Below are 19,529 nucleotides of genomic sequence, written 5' to 3'. Positions count from 1 at the left end.
TGTTTGTGTTTGTGTTGCTCACTATTCCATCTGATAACCAACAATGTACGCTCTTCTTTTTTGTATAGATTACATGAAGGCATTGTAAGTTGGGATGATTAATTAGATTGGTACCAACATCTAAAGGTGCATAAATTAGGTGTTTTTATGGTTAACAAAGTCAATAACTGGATCAGATAGGAACTGAATCTGGGTATAGTCGGGGTTTGACCGGTTCAGTTTTGGTTTATTGTCCGGGTAGAGGTGGAACCGGTCAATTAGGTCCTCATACGCTAAAAATAATTATGCAGCTGGTAGTAAACTAGATGTTTGTTCAAGAATGTTTGATCTGTTTTGGTTGATTCTGTAATACAAGTATAATCATTTTCTTTCTCTGAGTCTTGTTATCTAGGTTTTCACGCAGAGATAAAGATGTGCCTCTCTACCCATCTTCATCAAATTTGGCGCCTTCTCTCTACCTTCAACTTCTCTCTCTTTTGCTTAAGATGAGACATACGGTTGTCTATGTGTGGCCGGGTTCAATTTTTGAAATCCCCAGGCGGCCGGCGAAGGTACACGACGGCCCAGTTTTCTTTGTGTTGCCCGGTTCCATTTTGGAAACCCTAGGCAACGTAGAGGGTTTCCAGTCGTTGATGGTATGACGCTTCGTAGAGAAAGACTAAGACAAAAACGAAGTTGTTTCCCTGCCGTTGCCGGTGGCTTTCCGGTCGTCTATGGTAGGCTTGATAGCGGCGGTGGACGGGGACTTTTCTCACTTTTCGTTTCTTCTCTGTTTCATTTGATTGTACATTATGATGTCATTGTTGTCGGGTTACATTTTGAAGCCCTAGGCGACGGTGGTGGCGAAGACCGGCGCCTGACTGCCACCGGCCGTTGTCTACACTTGGGTGATGATAAAGGTTATGACGGTGAGAGGCCTCATCTACGCCTCCATAGTTGTTATCTCTATGTGTTGATGATGATGAGTTTTGTACGTTTAAAGTTATGATGATACTTTATTATCTCATCGGGTCCGGGCGGCTTTACCTTGACCACCAGCCGGAGTTAAGCCCAACTTCTGTTCTATCTCTACTCTCGAATTCTCATAGACGGGGCAAAAGGCATTGATGTTGATGCAGGATTGTTTCATAATTTGAATTGATTTTAATATCTTTTATTATTTTAAGTTTATCTTGTTTCCAATTTTATCTCTTTTTATTTTAATATAAGTTAAGTTGAGAGTTATGTAATTTTCAGTTTTTGGTTCAATATTAAATTGAAGAACATTGTTCTTGGAACATATGGTTCAGTTATCGGTCTTTGATTAACTAAAGTGTCATGAGCCATTTGAATGCTTCCGTTCCGGCATCATTTGGTATCAAAGCTTTTGGTTCTCAAATGGCTTGACGTGAGGATGAATACTTTCTTGCTCGTAGATTCGCCGCTAGAGGCAACGACAGAAGTATGTTTGATTCACGTTCCCCTGGTAGAGATTGGTATTCTACTGGCAGAGTCGTCGCGAGAGGCAGCAGTGGAATCCATCCCAACCCGCGGGATCTTAAAGAGATCAAACGACTTCGACGAGTCCGCGATCTTAAAGAAATCAAACGACTTTGACAAGGAGTCCGGGATCTTGAAGAGATCCAACGGCTCCGAAAGCGAGTCTGGGATCTCGAGTTACAACGGGAGACGTGCAATGCGGAAACCGAGTCGAGTACCGTCGTCTTGGACGAAGGTGGCGACGGAGAGCAACATCCGTCTTACCGTCACCCACATTGGTTCAACGAACCCATCTACCAGGAGAGTTTGACAGATGACGAACCCGATTCGAGTAAAGTAGTTTGGGATGAAAGTGATGATGAAGAGGATGCAAAGAATGATGAATCTTGTAAGTTTTTTGTTCAAGAGGTTATTAATGGGTTAGCTATGGTTGAGAAGAATACGAATAAACTATCCAAAATCTCTTATGGGTATTCGTGTGGAAGGCAGTTCCTTCAAAAAATTCATATGGTAGGAGATTTGAGTGAACCTCCTATTGATGTGGAATTTGAAAATAAAAATAATCAAGTGGTAGAAAAATCTTCACGTATTTGTGATACGGATAAAAAAAATGAAGATTTGAATTTCCTTAAAGATATGGATGACACTAATGGTGTTGATTTAGTTGGAAAAAGTGGTTACACACAAAGTAGAAATCCACGGGTGCATCTTGATTTTATTATTGATTTATTATTAAGTTCTAGGAACTTAAATCGTACGGTATATTTGGAAACAAATATTGAGTTTATGGATGGATTAAAAGAAAGTGATGGAGAATATGGATTATTGAATAACATTTTTGAGCCATTTAGTGAGCTAAATGTTTGTTACAAATCAGTGAGACGAGTGTACAAGAGACCGTGCAATGCTCCGTTTGACCCGGGTGGTACTAATCTAAAGTTGGGCAAGGCGATCCGCCACGTCAAAATGTTTAGGAGGGTCGTGATGATAATAAAAATAAATGAGAAGCGGGTTGATGTTCCGTTTGACCCCGGAGGCAAAAGTCGAGGACAAGTTTATTTTCGGAGTAGGGGAGAATGATGCAGGATTATTTCATAATTTGAATTGATTTTAATATCTTTTATTAGTTTAAGTTTATCTTGTTTCCAATTTTATCTCTTTTTATTTTAGTATAAGTTAAGTTGAGAGTTATGTAATTCTCAGTTTTTAGTTGAATATTAAATTGAAGAACATTGTTCTTGGAACCTATGGTTCAGTTATCAGTCTTTGATTAACTAAAGTGTCATGAGCCATTTGAATGCTTCCGTTCCGGCATCAGATGTAAGCATGCATGCATCTAAAAGGGAAAATGCATGGTGGTTTTTATGTTTGTTTTTATTTGTTTTAATTATTTGAGTTAATGGCTGATGTTTGTGTATACAGATGAATCGGAAACAATGACCCATTTGAGGGTGATTCGTATTTAGAGTTTAATTTAGAATGTGTTTGGAGGTCCAGTAGATTGTTACAATTTTTAGTTGGCACACATAGTTAATGTTAGATGTAAAGTATATATGGAGTATTTATATTTGTGTTCTAGAAGACATTTTTCATATATCAGAGTCTCTTCATTCAACTGATTGCAAATACTAAGTCATTAAGTGCTGAACCAGTAAGAGGTCTGAATGATTAAGAGACTCCGACCCAGTAAGTGCTGAACTAGTAAGTGTTGTGTGGTTGGACCTCTAATTGACTGCGTGGAATGGCTATTTTACCCCTCTTGACTATTTTGTGTTGAATGAAATATATTTATTTAATCCGAGCCCTTAATAACTAAATTGAATGACCAAACTTTTGTTATAACCAATCTTGGTTCTATGTATTTTGTTATTTGAGTTGTTTCAATAAAGCCTTTTTGGTGTCCCATGTATATAATATATATCGCTACATTCAACTAATTCAACTGTTTAAAAACTCTTAGAGGCATTTGTCATTCGCATTCATATTAAAGAGGCGTAAGACTTGGAATAATAAAACCTACCAAACCAACATGTTCAGATACTAAAGTTGGTTTGACAAAATGAACCTTTTTTTTCCGGTTTCAACCCCCGGGGGGGGGGGGGGTCTAAATACTAGTATATATTAAATTACACAAGATTTTTTAAGGGTAGTAGGGTGTCTCTTCTCATGAAGTGCAGTTTGCCCCGTGCCATTGGCAACAAAGCTAAAAGCCCCTCGGTACCAAATAAAGTGGGAATTAGTGAACACGTGTGGAGGGATTATGATTTCTAGATTTTAGGTGTTTTTATTTTATTTAATTTTATGTATTTTTTTATTTTGAATTAATGAAATTTATGTTTTATTTTTGTATTTTGCATTCATGAAATATATTATTTTATTTATATTTTTTGCCGTTTTGAATATATAAATTCAGTTTTATTTTAAAAAATAATAAGAAAAGTACATATTCAAGTAATTTTTCATAGGTGCCCTTGGCAATTTGGTTTAGTCTCCATATAGATTGTTAAATGTAGCGTCCCAAAATTTCGAGTTCAAGTATCAATTTATTAAAGTCCAGGGACTAATTGTGAAAATTCTACACATGAAGTTCTCACATACCGAAACCATATTTCCCAACAGTCCACCGAGAATCAATTTGGATGAAGGGCCGATGTGTCAACAACAGACAGTCCATCCCTCAGTCCCGAAGTAATCAATCTGTTATCGACACGTAGCACAAAATGAACACGTGACGCTTAGTTAATGATTGTCAGGCCGCCCACAGTCATCAACGGTCCGCTAGGCCCATGGGTTATCCTAAAATCACAACACGTGAGATATGAGGCATCAAAGTGCAGCTCGATAGTTCGCCGCTGAATCTTGACAGTCCACCAATGGCATGAGCAGTCAACTGTAAATAGCGAGACATGTTGGTTATTTGAAGGATTCTCAATTCTCAATTCCCAATCGGCTTCCCTTAGGGCCGTCTGCATATAAGATCAGCTAACACCAAGGTGGTGTCAACCTCTTGTAAAGGTCCAAAGTCAAACACGTCATACGCACTCCTTTGTAAAACACTCACACTTGCACTATAATCAACAAGTTTCTTGGTGGTCTTGAATTCCCCAATATCAATAAGAATAAGTGGTGTCCCCATTTCAACTTCTTCAACCGGGTTTTTTTCCTCGTTGTCTTCAATGGTGATGGCACTAGCATGTATATTTTTGGAGTTTGATGAACTACTGCTTTGATGATTTCGATTTTTCATGGTGTCAATTAGAAGATTTGATGGGTTTCTTTTCCAACCTGTCATTCTTCAGCTAATTGGATCACTTGTTTATCCCTTGTAGCATTAGCCTTCTCTTGAAGTCTCTGGTTAAAACTTTTATTTTGAGTTTCCAGATCCACCTTCATATGCTTCAGGAAATCTATGACATCTTTGATCGATTCTTCTTTCCTTCCCCTAGAATCCTTGATCATATCCATACTGCCTCTTATTTTACTGATAACCGGTCCTATGCGAACTTCCATGGAAGTCTAGGTTCGATTGAGCACTTGCATTCCTGTAGCTGAAATTGGGGTGGTTTCTGAAGCCCGGGTGGTAAATGTTTAAGTTCATATTATTATAATTCCTCTCACTTTGAACATAGCTGACCTCTTCTTCATCTCTTTCGTCATAAATAGTCCTTCATATTGTCACGTCATGCCCCAATTCTCCAAACCATTCACACACCATAAATGGTTTAATAATTTGGTTATTCCCTTTCACTCCAGTCACCGTTAACTTTTCTAGTGCCTTTTCCATCTGAATCATTCTATCTTCAGACACCCCACTTTCTATAGCCTTTAGTGTTACCATTTTTACCATTCTGTTTGACTAAGCTTGTTGTTTAGAGTTTATGGCATGCATCCAGTCAATATTTTCATCATAGTCAGAAAAGACTTGCGTGTGGAGGATCGAAGATCCCAAACATCATCACTCGATAAACCATCATGAAACACTTATTCCTATAAGACAATTCCATGATTTGGGCAGGTCCTTAACAACAACTTGAACCTCTGGAATGACTCACAGATGGTCTCACCCATACGCTGTTAAAAATTCCGAATGGCTTTTCGGGCTTCTGATGTTCTGTGTGGCGTATAACATTCATCTAAAAGTCACTCAAGAGCAAATGCGGCTCCTCTGTTTCTTTCCCATGAAGCGTGGGTAGCCCAGTCAAACTACTCTAACTAAGAGTGTTCTACTATATTTGATAGGGATAATAATTGGGAGAGGGTTTGTTGCCACCTCTAGAATGAAGTGACCATGTACTCCACAAATAGAAGGTGGAATATAAGTTAGGACTCCATCATCATAATCATAAAATGGAGCTGAGTCCCATATTTACCGGTGATCTAGGTGCTTGTTGTCGTTTATTGTACCAGTATTGGTACTAAATCTTTTGATAATTCTGGTAATACTGGGGAAGTACTTGGTGGTATTGATTTTGCTGATAGTAACCCCGTGATCATCCTCAAAATCCTCTTCATCGTCACTATCCATATCCCCACCATCTCTTCATTCCAGGTTACAACCTTTTCATCTCTCTGGTTACCTACATTCCCATCATCTCTAAATTCCAACGGCCCTAGATGGTTCTTTGGACCCGATCTGGCCGACTGGTTATCTCTGTTATATCTATTCTGCCCTTGAGTAATTGCTTGGCCATGATAAGTTTGAGGCTCAAAATTTTGGAAAGCCAAAGGGTCATAATCAAGATTCGCTGGTTGTCTTTGGTTTCGCTTACCACCATGGTTATATCTGTTCCTGTTTCGGTTACGGTTTTGGTTATGATTTTGATTTTGGATATGACCGGTTGGTGGTGGGCTGTTCTAAGGAATTGATTATTCTTGGTTTATGGGTGGGTCTTAGTTTCCAATTAGGTTTGCGGGTGGTTCATGGTTTTATGTTGACTCATGTCTTCAACTCTGAGCTGTGGTGACTACTCTACTTCAAACTTTTTATTCAGGGTTGTTCTTTGAGTTGCTTTGTTTCTTTTAGCTGTCTTCTCAATCTATGGATCAAACTGAAGTAGCTCCTTATTCTTTGAATACCTTGTATGCGTAAACATGTAAGATTACCTACACACAAAGACGCGAACACCCCGCATAAATTAAACAAATAAAACTAAAAGCAAAAACGAAAAGTAAACACTAGGCAAGAACTTTGCGTGTTGATTCCCCATAAATGGCGCTATTTTGATGTAGATGTCGTGCTCAAATAAAATCGGGTATTTATTAAGCTTAATACCTATAACTAGTACGGGTAAGTAAGGTCATCTTCATAGGGAATCAATGGAAAGTGCAAGTCACAGTCATGTTTTACTAGTAAATTCTAAAGCATACAGATGATGTTAAGTAGTTTTAAAGGGTTGATTATAAAAACATGATTACTTTAGTTGTTAAATCAACATGAGAAAAGCGTGACTATAATTCAGGTTCTGGTAATGCAATGAACTGTATAATTGTAACTCCTATCTTAGGGATAACCACATAGACATTATTCGTTGATTTATTTTGACAAATAATTACTAGGCACATTAGTTGGTCATAATGATTCACGGAACTTAATTCGACGAATTAACACAACTAGACATGGTATACCTAATTACTAGCTTATTAGTATAGGACTCCATATAAATTTATGATTAAAGGTAAATGGTTCAATGACTATAAGAACTCAATCCTAAATGTTGGTGAACACAAACCAATTGATTGATAAGAAATGGATTTCCCAAAAAAGCAACTGTTTAATCAGTTTAAATAAATGTAAAGCTAGATAACCTAATGATTAAATCAAAACACCATCCAATCATAAAACAATCAGCTCATACAAACCCTACACCTGAAGTGGTCACACGTGATTTAGTCTTGCCCCTACATCTCAATTCTCTTGCTTCTTGGTTGGAAGGATGAAACCATGGAAGGATTGACGATTGGAAGGCGGAAAGATGATGAATTCGTGCCCTAACATCGTCCATAGCTACTTGGGTATGAAGAATATACGATCTATGGGTGAAAACGGGCCCCAAATACCTTCCAAAATCGACAAAAACTGACTTTACACGTATAGAGAGCCATAAGATACGGCCTGGCCATAGCTTACATGGTCATTTCTAGCTTACAACTTCCACATTATGCCTTACGGCTCTAATCTATGCCTTCTAGACCAGCCTAAAATTCAGATCATCAATTTCTCGTTTTCTTGCTACTCATGAGACGTTCTGACCCCCCGGTTGTTTCCTTTTAATCATAACTCGATTCTTCATTGTCTTGAAGGCTCCAAATTAGTTTTTTTAAGCTCCGAGAACCGATAATCATAAATCCAATCAAAGTAATTGTGTTTGCTAGATATAAACAACTAAAACACAAAATATTAGACAATAAAAGCACCATTATTTCACCCACACATCAACTATGAGTTTACATCATGTGCTGCATGATTCACCAAGATATGTTAAAAAGTATAAAACATAAATGATATCGGTTATATTGACTGGTTGTGTCACACCACGACTAGCAAATGCGGAAGCGGAAAATGGGAATGTAACAGACACCTCTAGTATCAACCACATTGTTTATAAAGAAACATTACAAACTATTTTACAATATATTACATCATTCTATCTTTGTTTACAGTCTAGATGATACAAACAATATTATACATTAACTGATCCACTCTTCACTAGTAAACTTGTATCTATTCACATAGCATCGATCATGTTCCACGACAGGTAGCACATCATCAAATTATTCCAACTTTGGAATACCTGGAAAGCAGTTTAAATTGAGTCAACTACAAGAGTTGGTGAGTTTCACGAGTTTCAAGAAAACAGTCATGTGTAATCATAAGTCAACACTTGCATGTGTGATTATAAGTATGTATATAAATGATGTAATTATGCTAAGCTACCGTGAAGCCTTGACTGTTCGTGTTACGTGCCTCCATTTCCCACGCACAATCAACCACTGTGGCCCCCCTTATGCCCACAACATGCCCCAAGTAGCTATGTCTAACACTACATAGCATGTTTATATAATTATGGCTATGTGCAAAAGGCGTTATGTGTGACACGGCAATCAGGCTGATTCCGTTTGGGTTTGTTAAACTAGTAGTACTATTATAAGCCGTCGGCTTGAAGTTAATCACTGTGTTAGTGGGGAATTTCATGTGTTAGCACTTAGATAATTCACATCATCACACGTTTCAAATATGTATATGTAATCAAACATGTTTTTCACCCCAAAAGTTCGTAAAACTGTTTAAAGAGAGGGGTCATGAAACTCATTGTTTAGTGGATATTCAGTACAGCGTCAGCTCGTGGTTAGTTTGACTCGTTATCATTAATCCCTAAAATCAATTTTATAATAATATTAATATTTTAATATTATTATAATCTCTATACTAAACTGGGTTGTATATCAAGTCTGGGTATAGCTGTTACACCCAAAAAGTGTCAATAGGCTTAGATTGTGATGTTGTTCAATGTCTAATACTTAAAACTGAACTTGGATCAGTTTCTCCGTTATACCAGCCGGGCCAAGTTGATCGTTTACGCGTTTAGAACACAGATATGAGTATGTAAACTTGGGTAAATGTGTTGGTTGATAAAATGATTAAATTATAAAGAAAGATTACATATTAGGGGTCTGGATTCGCTACGGGTGTTCGTTTCCGTTTATTCAGTTTGTTTTGGAGAAATACGCACACAATTCACCCAAATTGTCTGGATTTATCACAAAAAGTTTTGTTTTACTTAATTAACCCAAAAATATGGTTTTTGATAACTCTTGATGTTCTGATATTCCAACAGATTCGTTAATCACGAACTCGTCGGTTTTTATCAGAATTGAATTTGTTTAATCTTCAATTTAGCACAACTAATTATTTGTTTATCATTAAATTATGAAAATTTAGACACTTATTAATTAAATTATGTAGGTTTTATAAAAATATTTTTAGAATTATTTACTAATTTATTAATTTACAAAAATTCATTTGATATGCTATACTTAGCCTGAAAATCGTCCGTTTATACCAAACAATTTCTGAAAAATCTGGTAAAATTCCTGATTGATCCAAATACTTCCCAAAAATCCTGAAAAATTCCCAGAATCTAACACTTTAGCCAATTTACCTTTTCGAGCCAAAAGCTACACTAAAAACTCGAATAGTACTACTGATTTAACAAACCCAAACGGTTCCATTACCAATGAGTAAAGTTATAATTTATTTCATCAGTTGCTAACATGCATTTTTATCCTGGAACAAAAGTTGAATATTTCTCCTTTTGGTAAATATAATGTATAATGCTAATATTAATATTAACTGAACACGTCACAAAGTTAAATGCTACTTGGGGCCTCAAATCATTTTTATTATCAAGCAAGATAATTCATCAATAGAAAAAGGAAAACATGATTTCATTAATTAGGTTGAGGTTAGGTTAACCCTGAAACTGAATCGCTTGATGTTGTCACAAACAGGGCAGGTAGAGATCTTGGTGTCACAATCAAAGCAAACACACAAGTGTTTGCATGGGTAGAAGACCATGGTTGCAGGAAAATTCTTGCAGCTCTGACATGTGAAAAACTGGTGGAACCCTTGTGGAAAGAGCTTGACTGCTTCCCTCGCCAGAACTCAGATGATTGAACCTCCTACGCATCCTCAGTTCCTTGTATTCTAAGTGGGTCGTCATTGTCTCCATATGATTTTGTGTGTCTTGTCTCTGCATCAAAAGCATAAAACCCTAGAATAAAAAATATTGAAAGACATAAACTCTAAACGCACTAATAAAAATCATTAAGTGGATTTCGAGTAGATTATGCAACATCCTGAACTCGTCAGATATACCATCATATGGAAATGGATTCTGGTGATTAGATAGCCCATTTGATCTGTTCATGTTATTGTTCACAATAGTAGAATCTTGGCCTACACATAATTTACACACACATTAAATCTTATTAAATTCAAAAGCTATGCTAAAAATATATCTAATTAAAACTCATACCTCCATTGACGTTGATGCTTCCTAGTCTTGTCATAGATGGCGCCATTAGATGATACCGAAAGAGAAAGGATATATATATATATATATATATATATATATATATATATATAGTATTTGATGATACACTCGTCATGATATGAAGAGATTATATAGAGGGTTGAGATAGTGGTAAGGCAAATCAGGATAAAGTGATGTCGTGAAGGTGGAAGAAAATCATGGTAATCATGAAGTATTCCACATGATTTATCATGAAGTATACCGCGTGATCCGTGTCATGTATATTCATGACAATCATGATGTTAAGGTAACTTATTTTTTCTGGAAACTTCCGTGAATATATTCATATAATTTTTACTTTAGTCAATCAATATTTACCACTTTCTAACAGAAAAACTAAATACATTTTTGTTCAATTTATAAGAAATTTTTTTCCTTTTACAATATTAAAACATATTGATATAGGTCCAATCGTATAATTTTATGTAAAAAAGCATAATTTAGATTTTATAACATCAAAAATAATTTACGCTACCTACCAAATATGACAAGTGATATATTTAGTAGGATTTGGTTGAAAATGAGTTGGTACTATTTATGTTAAATTATACAAGATTTTGTTTGTAAGGGTACTAGGACGTCTATTCTCATGGAGATTAGTTTGCCCGGTGCCATTGGCAACATAGCTAAAAGCCCCTCGATACCAAATAAAGTGGGAATTAATGAACGCGTATGGATGAGATTATGATTTCTATATTTTAGGAGTTTTTATTTTATTTTATTTTTATTTTATGTTTTGTTATTTTGAATTAATGAAATTTATGTTTTATATTTTATGTGCTAAATGTAGTTTAATAATTATCAACTAATTTAACTTAAAATAGACACTAAGTAATATTCTAGACTCTTTAAAACTCGACTAAAACTAATACCCGGCAAGTTAATTGATCGACTCTAGTAAAGCTAAGTAAGTCTGGATATCGAACCCACAAGACTTTTTTAATTACGTTAACTAGCTAATTGAGCTCGACTAACTGACACGACTATTTATTTATATTATTTTAGGGGGTTTTATTAAATTATTAAAATTAAACTATTATTAAAAACTATTTATAAAAAGACAAGTAAACTAGATTAATTTGACTGATTCAGATGATGATGAAAAACCACCTAGGTTAGAATTTCCTAAGTTGCAAATTATCAATTAATCGGGAAATATTTGTTATGGCACTGGGATTATAAAATAGACGCTTAAGAGAAAACCCGAACAGGACCCCTGACCCTTCTCAATAAGACACCTATGGGTTTCTAATAAGTTTTAAACACACCAGTTTTAAATATTAGACTTCCTTACGGTTACCTAATTAAATATGAACGAGTACCTTTATATGAAATCCTACCTTACAGTGCGAAAATCAAAGGTAGTTTAATATATTTAATTGACTCGATGGACAAAGTTGACCAATCAAACATAGACGGACTCCTTACGAAGAACTAAATCTAGAAATCTTAATCAACAAAGTTGACCAATCAAACCTAGATAGAACATTTGAGTCGTAGTTAACTTTATTTTTAAAAATTAAAAAAAAAAAAGTTTTGAAAAAAAATATATTGTCCCTAGAATATAGTTATGCACTAAAAATGGGAGATGATGATAATTAGAAATTTCTTTTTCAAACTACTAATAATAAAAGATTATTTAAAAAGAAAACTCACTTAACTTGGAATGTGTCGGTAGGCTTAGCCTTGAGAATGAAAGGGTAGTTTGATAGTTGGTTATAAACGAGAAATATGATTTTAGTGGGGAACATGTTAGTCCGTGGAAAATATGAGATGAAAGGTCGGGCCATACTCAAGCCTAATTTAGTATTGTAGAAAAATTAGAAATTTTATAGAAATTTGAATACGTTATTATACGATGCTTTGGTAGGTTTAACGCGAGAGTATGCCAAGTAGCTGGTGATATAAACGAAATCGTGCACTTCTAGCTTTAGTGGTTAACACTTCATAGGCGTATGGTTTTATAACCTTAAATCTTTTATAACCTTAAATTTGCATATGCTATAGCAACAGATGTAATCGATGAATAGATTACTCGCATAAAAGTGTGTAAAAGTACATACACATATATGACTAGCCAAAATGGCTAGCTGCCATAAAGGCTTAATTAATTCACTCGACAAGCAAAATGTTTTCGGGCCTGTAGTCCAAACACCCATAGACGTCAAACCAATTGGTTATAAATGGGTGTTTTTAAAATACAAAGAAACGAAAAGAATAAGATTATGTGAATAAGGTACAACTTTTAAAACAAGGGATTTTCTTAAATCATACTAGTTAAATATGAGGAAACTTATATTTGATCCCCTGTAGTGGATACGATAAATTGATATTTAATTAGCCTCGCATTCTCAAAAAGACTTCAGATAAAACTTATGAATGTCGTCATCACAAAATTGTATGAGACACTTGAAATGGCATTCACATAAAAATCCCATAAGGGTTAAAATGCCAGAAGCATTAAAAACAATACCTCGAGATGTTTTGATATAAATCTCAAGACATCTGGTCATATATGTTACAATAATCTCATTATATATTGTTAAATAGAGGCATAAGTTTGATAACAATCAGACAAATTTATCAAAATTTTGTACACAATTTTTCATATAATCGCAATATACAGTGTTGACCTAAAGATTATCGAGAGAAACTGTTGAACTACTAAAGAGTAAATTTTTGACGTAAATTAAATTTGGACACATCCAAATTATTCCTTGACCGGAAGTTCGAGCATATATGTATTTATCAAAATTTTCACTCTACATGTTCACGATAATCGCAATTTACAATGATGATTTAAACTTATCTAGAGGAAGTGTAGAAATTCTAGAGATTTTGAAAGACATTGGCATAACGCAATTACACCTCGACCTGTAGTTCGATGTGACACCCGCCAAATTTGATCAACGTCCGTACAGCTTTATGACATATTAAGCATGCTTGTGTTAAACTAATCTTCCTATTATTAAATGTGTCGCTGTTTAATCATCGTGAGTTGAGCAACGCCATCCTTGTAAGTCACACGATAGGTAATTATAGGAATTACCGGATAGACACATAATAGCGTAACCATAGAGAGTTGATAAAATATTTATATTTACAATCGACTAAACGTATTTTTATTTATAAGGATAGCGTCTCGTAAACTATATGAGAGCATTTATTTAGATGTATGATTGGTGGACGCTTACGAGTGGGTATTTTATATACTAATAAACGAGTGTTCATAAAAAACACAAATATAAACTAAAGCCGACTTATATGTGTGTGTATACATATATGCATAGACACAAACATGTACTCGGTATACATCGAACGATCACCACCCGACACCACTTCCTATACTACAATTTAATATACAAAGAAAAATACATAAAGAAATCACATGAAAGAAAATCATTTGAATCAATTGAAGATATTTAATTCTACCCACCAAATCATCCGATCTCCCATCCTCTTGTCATAATCATTCATCTAGGTTTACACACAACCTCCTTACACAAAACATGGCTTCACAAACTTTCAAGGATTTGCCATAATTTCCACTCAATCATTATATACTCTTTTATTCCTATAAATGAGAGACTATAACAATTCACCACAACTCTCTTTCTCTTTATCGGTTAAATGAACCCAACCCACCCTCATTTTTCTCCAAAAACATCATTTGACACGAGGATGATAAAAGAAAAAGAAAAATTACAAGTGATCAAGCTCTAATCAAGTCTACATTCCTTTTCCAACTTCCTATAACATTATTTCCTTGTTTGTAAGCATTCTATTAATTTTTCTTAAAAGTATATCATTGAAGAGGTAGGTCCCAGCAGAGCCCAGTTGGACCCGCAAGACTCACCTTGAAGAGGGACGTCTGCGCAGAAACCAACTGGATCCGCAGGACCCACCATGCTCAGAGACGTGACGTCCTTACACGCAGTACGCAAGCTGTTCCCGAAGGAAATGCCTCCCAATGGTGAAGGACTCCGCCTGTTCCCGCAGCTTCGGATACAAGCCATCAGGGAAGGCCACCCGCGCAGCAAGGCTACACGCACAAGGCACTTAGCTCTCAATCACTCAGTGTCACCTGAAGGAATGAGCAAAGCCGGGAACAATCCCGCACAAGGGCGGGAGGGGGAATACTCCCGCCCAAATAAGCCAGTCCGTACGATACGGGAAGATCTTCTGTACTGTACCTGACGAGGTATGGGAAAAAGATCTGACTAAAGATACGACAGCTTATTGACAACAGTATGGCGAGCAGCATGCTCCTGTACTGTATGTCACTATTAGCCGCTGCCTACTCACCAACTACTGCCATACCACGTGCATAGCCGGCAGTTGGTGGAAAAGGAATAGTACACAGCAGGCCTGGTCACTATCAGCCGCTGCCTACCCACCAACTACCAGCAGGGCACGTGCGTAGGCCACTGTTGGTGGAACAGGAATACTGTTGCAGCCGGCCACACCTCCTTGGAAACCTACCTTCGGCTATAAATACCACAAATGGTATGACCATCTCATCTTATCTTGTATCATCATATTATACCTGATATCTGCTCTAGCAATCTCTTAATATACATTTATATTTAAAGAGCAATCTAGTCTGATTCTCACGCCGGAGGGTGGTCACAAGGAGGAACCCCCCCTTCTCAGTGACGAGCTCACGGTGTCTGTTTTGCAGGTCATCAGAAGAACCATCTTTTCTGGGTCTAACCCCTCGTGGGAAACAGCTATCTAACCCCCAGGTTACCCGTAATCTGCCCGGGGTCCGGTTAGTGTTTCTTCATTGGCGCCATCCGTGCATAAAAGCTAGAACTTAATTTCTTTTTTCAGTTTTTTCAAACTTTTGGAAAGATGGTTAAAGAAACTCCGGTAACCACAACCCCAGCTACTGGGGGGAATACCGGCTACACAGTCTTTACAAACACTACCCCGGTTACCCAAGCCGGGGCAAGTGAAGTAAATTTTACGAACACTACCCCAGTTACCCAAGCTGGGGCAAGTGTAGTAAATAATCGCTCACTGGGATTCACCGATACCCAGTTAGAGAAACGAACAAGACTCCCCCGCCAAACACTCGATGAAGTTAAGGCATGGGCGGAGGCACGTCAGAGGGAATTCCAAGCTGAGTTGGACGAACGCTTGCGTTCCGTCCAACAGGCTGACGAATTCGAAGAATACTTGGACGATGACTCGGAGGAGTCCGACTCCGACGCGAACCCTCGCCATAGGGCAAAAGGGAAGCGTAAGGAAACGGACTCCCAACCGAGAAGGCATTTTGGAGAAGCCTTCAAACCAAAAAACACAGGTGGAAGTCCACGTGACTTCTCCAAAACATTCAGACCAAATGTTGCAAATGCAGGAACGTCCAAATTTGCAAGGGACATTGCAGAAGCAATTGCCCCAAAAAGTGCCAAACAAATGTCCAGCATAGGCACATATGATGGTATATCCGACCCAGATGATCATTTGAACAGATTCATAGCGGGGGCAACCGTCAGTAGTTGGACGGAACCCACGTGGTGTTACATGTTCCAAATGACGCTTGTCGGGGCTGCTAGAGCGTGGTTCGATCGTCTACCGGTCAACCACATCTACGACTGGGCAGACTTCCAACAGAAGTTTAGCCAACACTTCAGCCAACAACGAAAGTATACCGAGGAGCAATGGACAATCCTCAAATGCATTCGAGAGAAAGATGAATCTTTGCTAGACTTCATCACTCGCTTCAACTCGAAGAAGCTAAGTCTGGGTAACATTAGCGAAGATCTTGTTCGCGCTGCCTTTATTCAGGGCGCGAACGACCCAGAGCTCATCCGCACCTTAACGGGTAAAGATGGCATGCCATCCACATGGGATGCCATCATGACAGCAGCTAAACGCTTTGCGGAAACGGAGAAGCAACTGGGTAGAGATCTCCCACAGAGCACAAACCTCTACACCCAGAAAACAAGAGAAGACAACGTCCTTACCGCCCGATTAAACAAAAAGCGGAAGCTAGGCATTTGGCAGTCAAGGGTAAACTTTGACACCTCATCCGGCTTGCAGCATCGGTTAGGCGGAAGGGATAACGTACAGTCAAACAAGAACTCCAGATGGACGCCGCTCACCAAAAGCGTCACCGAGATATTCGCTACTGAGGAGCTCCCATGGCCAAAGCCTCAAATAATCCGACATCGTCACAATGCTGATCGGAGTAAATACTGTGACTTTCACAGGACAAAAGGCCACAACACCGAAGAATGCATAGACGTAAAGGACATGGTCGAAGCATTTGTCAGAGATGGGACGCTCGCGCACCTCGTGGCGCAATGAACGCTGAGCAGGCTGATGCGTGTAGAACCCCAGCTGGGGAAAACACGAATAAAAATTCCAGCTTCAATGTGGAGACTACATGCTGCGTAAAGAACGAGATCCCGAACCAGGTGCGTATCGGCTCGATGGCACTCCCATCCCAACAACATGGAAGGGAGCTCAATTACACAGTTTGCATGTAAATCCATTCCAAATTTGTAAAGAAAAGGCCAAGAGCCACTTCTAATGGAAATGATTCTCCTTAGAACATCGACGCTGATGATTTTACATTTATACTTTTAACTATCAACACTGATGCCGGTTTTCACCGCATACATAAGTGTGAAAGTCGTTGCATGGGGAAGGCGGCAAAACCCGCATAAACCCAAAAAACGGCAAACCTTCACGCAGGTCAGTTAAAGGGGAAAAGTTCAGTCATCCTACTAAATGAAAGTGCCGGTCTATCCGCATGAATCATGAGAGGAAACTGAACACTAACATATTAACAACCGCGCGTCGAACGGTTAATTTATTCAACACGGATATGCCGGTTTTCACCGCATAAATACGTGGAAAGTCGTTGCGTGGGGAAGGCGGCAAAACCCGCATAAACCCAAAAAATGGCAAACCTTCACGCAGGTCAGTTGAAGAGGAAAAGTTCAGTCCCACTAAATGAAAGTGCCGGTCTATCTGCATGAATCATGAGAGGAAACTGAACACTAACCTATTAACAACCGCGCGTCGAACGGTTACTCAAAACAGAATTTCTAACAAAAGGATGAGGAAAACCTACACGCAGGTCAGATATGGGTAAAGTTTAGCCATCCTACTAAGTGCAAGTGACGGTCCTACCCGCACAATCACGAAAGAGGAAGCAAAACTTCACACCTATTATCTACCACGTTCAAAGGTTAACTTATCCTAAAAAAGGATGAGGAAAACCTACACGTAGGTCAGATATGGGTAAAGTTTAGCCATCCTACTAAGTGCAAGTGACGGTCCTACCCGCACAATCACGAAAGAGGAAGCAAAACTTCACACCTATTATCTACCACGTTCAAAGGTTAACTTATCCTAAACACTTAGAAATTTTAAAAAAGGATGAGGAAAACCTACACGCAGGTCAGATATGGGTAAAGTTTAGCCATCCTACTAAGTGCAAGTGACGGTCCTACCCGCACAATCACGAAAGAGGAAGCAAAACTTCACACCTATTATCTACCACGTTCAAAGGTTAACTTATCCTCAAAAAGGATGAGGAAAACCTACACGCAGGTCAGATATGGGTAAAGTTTAGCCATCCTACTAAGTGCAAGTGACGGTCCTACCCGCACAATCACGAAAGAGGAAGCAAAACTTCACACCTATTATCTACCACGTTCAAAGGTTAACTTATCCTCAGAAAAGATGAGGAAAACCTACACGCAGGTCAGATATAGGTAAAGTTTAGCCATCCTACTAAGTGCAAGTGACGGTCCTACCCGCACAATCACGAAAGAGGAAGCAAAACTTCACACCTATTATCTACCACGTTCAAAGGTTAACTTATCCTCAAAAAGGATGAGGAAAACCTACACGCAGGTTAGACGCAGGTAAAGTTTAGCCATCCTACTAAGTGCAAGTGATGGTCCTACCCGCACAATCACGAAAGAGGAAGCAAAACTTCAACCTATTATCTACCACGTTCAAAGGTTAACTTATTCTACACTTGGAAAATTGCTAATTTAAACTAAAGTATGCAAGTCATATAACGTTTATAAAGCAAGGAATCCAGAGAAAGTAGCGGTCTTACCCGCACAAAGATTTATATTTCATAAATATTCATTACAAGAATGGCCGGGTAACTACCCGCCTACAAGAAAATAAATCTATACAAGCTAAATCTATCCTAGCAGTGGGAAGGGATCTTCAGGATCAGGCTTCAGGGCCACTTCCACTTGGACCAGCACCATCAGTAGAGCGTGGCAGTTCAAGGAAAGCTTTAAGGATAGCTAGCCCATCATCAGCAGCAGCAACTTCATTCACCTTCTCCACCACCGGATGCGGGAAGGCGGCGTACTGATTCACTGCTTGGTCGTAAACAGCTTCAGTATCAACATTATACAAAGGGAAGTTGGAAGGCGGGATGCCTTTCTCAACGAACCCTAGACCAAGCAGGAAGCCGACCTTTTCCCCGTCCTCGTGAGAAGCGTTGAGGGCTGCGCTCATAGCATCGTCATAAGACGTCTCAGCAAAGACCCGATGCACAACCTACAAGAAAATATACAAGTGTCAAAACCTTTTCTATTTACAAAGGAAAGCGTGAAGACATGAAGCTAAACATACCTGAGACAACGCTTCTCGAAGAAGCCATTCCTTGGCAACCAGAGCTTCTTGGAGGGCAGCTTGAGCTTCGTTACGGGCGCGTTCGGCTTCACTCTTGTTAAGGTTGGCAAGCAACACTTCTTTAGCCGCAGCCTCTTCGACGCCCTTTAGCTTCCGCTCAGTATGGTCAAGCACCCCCCTCTGGTCCAAGATCTCCTGGAGCTTTTTGGCGTCTTCTATCGCCAAGGCATCATGAGCCTGCTGGAGAGCCTCTAATTTGGCTTTAAGCTCTTCAGTCTCCACGCGTAGAGGCTCAGCAACAGCTTCAGCCTTGGTGGCCCTCTCGGTTGCGTTCCTTGC

The sequence above is a fragment of the Bidens hawaiensis genome, unplaced genomic scaffold (genome assembly GCF_021521415.1).
Source record: "Bidens hawaiensis isolate Kalapana, Puna unplaced genomic scaffold, B.hawaiensis_p1.1 tig00053595_1, whole genome shotgun sequence".
Classification (NCBI taxonomy): Eukaryota; Viridiplantae; Streptophyta; class Magnoliopsida; order Asterales; family Asteraceae; genus Bidens; species Bidens hawaiensis.
The sequence above is the reverse complement of the archived record's forward strand: the minus strand, read 5'-3'. Positions refer to the sequence as shown.